This window comes from Elephantulus edwardii, unplaced genomic scaffold (genome assembly GCF_000299155.1).
Source record: "Elephantulus edwardii isolate Elephantulus edwardi_28Jun2011 unplaced genomic scaffold, EleEdw1.0 scaffold00359, whole genome shotgun sequence".
Taxonomy (NCBI): domain Eukaryota; kingdom Metazoa; phylum Chordata; class Mammalia; order Macroscelidea; family Macroscelididae; genus Elephantulus; species Elephantulus edwardii.
Genome location: NW_006400109.1, coordinates 73733 through 77170, shown reverse-complemented (window position 1 = coordinate 77170; position 3438 = coordinate 73733). Strand labels below are relative to the sequence as shown.

At 42.7% G+C, this 3438-nt stretch overlaps 1 pseudogene; it reads right to left on the bottom strand.

The window, feature by feature from the left end:
* Positions 1–1368: 1368 nt before the first annotated feature.
* On the bottom strand, positions 1369–1976 carry LOC102873628 (annotated as a pseudogene).
* Between the last annotated feature and the right edge of the window lie 1462 nt (positions 1977–3438).

The window sequence follows — 3438 nt, the reverse complement described above, 5'->3', positions numbered from 1 at the left end:
TGAGATTTCAATGACTTTATAAATTACTAGTACATCTGAGCTTTTAAATAATATATTGTAGATGTTGACTATGAATCAGTGGCTCTGGTGGTGCAGCCTGCAGAGAATCATACAGCTGACCCAAAGGCTGAATAATGTGTTCATACTTAGCTCCCACTTTCTTGTTTTTCCTTTTATTTGTAAGAACTCTTTTTATATTATAGATATTATTCTTATCCAGATAAACACCTCATCTCTCCTCTGTGGAATACCCGGGTTGCTCACACTGTTAAACACCAATTTAACTGAAAGGTTGCTAATTTGAACTAACCAGCAATCACCTGTTTCCTTAGATAGGACACGACTTTCAAAATACTGTGAAACAGTTCCTTTCTACTCACTGAGTGGGGTCTGTGAGCTAGAATCAACTTGGTGGCTACAAACAAAAACAGCCAAAAAATATACCAGCAATATCCCTCCAATGCAGTGCACTTATATTTTGAAATTGTTTTCTATTGAGTTAATATATTGTATACTTTGCCATTTAAAAGGCATTACTATTTCTCTGTAGGGAGCTCGGGTGGCCCAAGGTTAAGGATTTGTTCTGCCAAAACAAAGGCAGGTGATTTGAACCCACCATGGAAGAAATCTGGGCAATCCTTCTCCTGTGATGTATAAATCCCTTCCCTGTGATGTGCATCTGAAAATTCTTGGGAGGGTCACTTATGAGTCAGTTCCAACTTGACCACAATGGATTTGAGAGTTTTTTCCCCACTATTATTTTCTAAAAGGCACGTCATTCAGTAGATTCTATTAGCCTGACAGTTCCACATCATTTTAGAAGTAAAAAAACAGTAACTAAAATAAAGCAAACTGATAAATGCATAAACTTGGTTCTATAATGATTACAAGTATACAAAACTATTTAATTTTGTGGTTTTTCTGTAGACGTAGGGACTTCTCGAGGCATTGCACATAGGCAGCTGCTCGTCTTAACCCAAAGGTGACACTTTACTGGTGGTTAGAATCCATCCGCAGCTCTGATGGAGAAAAATGTGCAGTCTCTCTGGTGCAACCGTCAGCCTCTGAAAATCTGCTGAAGCATCAGCTATGAATTGATTCTGACTTGAAGGCAATAACATGAGTTCTGTAGGCTTAGTATCAAGTGAGTAATAACTGATATAATTATTAGGCTATGTTAGGAAGTTTACACAAAGGGCTGAGTTTGGTATCTCTCTGACAGTTTTGGTCCATTTGAAACAGATCAATGTGCTACATTTCACATCTTTCTTTTTTTTTCTTTTCCAGAGTGGTGGGCTGGGTTTATTAGTGACCTTGGAACCTTGGAAGATGATGAGGGAGGTGGACAGTCCAGCTGTGGCGGCAGCACTACCTGCGGTACCAGATCTTGAGTCTCCTCTTCCGCTCTTCCTCTGCAGCTGCAGGATGCCGTAGAGAAGGGCCTCTGCCGCTGGCGGGCAGCCTGGGACGTAGATGTGCACAGGCACGATGCGGTCACAGCCCCTCACCACCAAGTACGATAACCTCCGCCGTCGGCACAGCTCCCCGTGGACACCACATAGCGGGGCTCCGGCATCTGGTCATACACCTTGCGAAGCACCGGGGCCATCTTGTTAGTCAGCGTGCCGGCCACGACTGACGCGGGCTGGCGCGGAGACCACGCCGAAGCGGTCCGTGTCGTAGCGGGGCGCCGCCATGTGCATCATGTCCACCGCGCAGCAGGCCAGGCCGAAGGTCACGGGCCACAAGGAGCGCTGGCGGGCCCAGTAATATCATCCAGCTTGGCCGCTACATACTCTCCGCGGCTGCTTGGAAACGCGGAGGGCTCGGGGACCACGGCTCCGGCCTTGGGCACTGCTCGGGCGGTCGGTGGCCGGGCTCTGCTGGACGCCTCGGGCCTGCACGGCTGCACCAGTGCAGGAGCGCAGGCCAAGGATCCGGAGGCGGAGCAGGCCGGGAGCCCGCGGCGCCGCCATCTTGCCCGCGGCGTTCAGACGACCTCTGCATTTCACATCTTATCAATGCATCAGGAGCATTGATGAACACTAAGTAAGTGATTTAATCAGAGAGAAGGTGATTTAATCAGAAAGCAATTCCATTTTCTCTGCTTTTAAGAAAACTGAATTGCATTTTTATCAATGAATTATTAACATTCATTTTCACAACACTTTAAATATGATCAAAAGTACTATTTTGCATATCTTTACTCTCATGTGTTTACCCTTTGGCTGTAAGAGTTAACATATTAATTAAAATTAGTTTGACCCTTTTTCTGACTATATAAATAACCAGAATTTTTTTAGGTCACTTGTCAAAATGGACAAGTGTTTTGTACTAACAGAAATTCCTCTCAATTTCTCAAGAGAAATTAGCAATGATTCTTGTTTATTTTACTTATGAACTTAACTATACATAGACTTTTATTAAATTAGGATACTCTTACTTGATGATGGATCATAATGGGAAATTGTATCTTTATATTTACAGTATATGGAACCAAGACCTTTAAAACAGAGATGAGTTCAAGTTTTTTATTTAAAGGAAGTCATGTATCACATACAGTCCACTCTAGAAACATCCAACTGAGTATATATAATTGTGGTCCCAAAAGGTTATAATAAAAGAAAACACCCTCATATTGTTGAATTGGAACCAAATTACAGCTGACCTCCAGTGAGGTTTTGGAGGTTGAGTTTATAGACCACATGGGAGGAGATTGTCCATCTTTCACCCAACGAAATGCTGGGAGATGGAACCCCCAGAGGCACTGCCTTTGGGTTACCAATGAAAGTAATTCCCTACAGACTCTGTCACCTGAGCTCCCAAAGGTTATTAAAAGGATTCCCTAAAGAGACCATAACAGACATCCAAGCAGATATATGCACACCCATGTTTATCATGGCTTTGTTCACAATAGCAAGGAGTCGGAAACAACCTAAGTGCCCATCAACAAACGAATGGATAGAGAAGCTGTGGTATATTCACTCAATGGAATTCACGCTGCATTCAAAAACAAGGAACTTATGCAATATTATATAAATTGTGTGACCCTGGAGGACATTATGCTGAGTGAAATATCTCCGTCACAAAAAGACAAATATGGCATAATGCCACTGTTGTAGAACGGGACTGACATCAGGGTTGGGGTAAGACTGAGAAAAACTGGATAGATTATGTACACTGCATTGAAACAGATGAGGGAGAGAATAGTTTAAAGGCAATATAGGGTATTGTGGTTATCCAAAGTGGTTATGCAAAAGTCGGGAACAAAGAAGAAGATTCAGTAGTTGGAAAACATGGACTCGGTGACAGAAATGGAGCTGGAGAGAGAATGATCGAATATTGCACAATGACTTATTCATAGCAAATACATTTTTTAAGAGACATAAACGCAGGTTATATACCTGGATTTCACCTGATGGTATGCATAGGAATCAG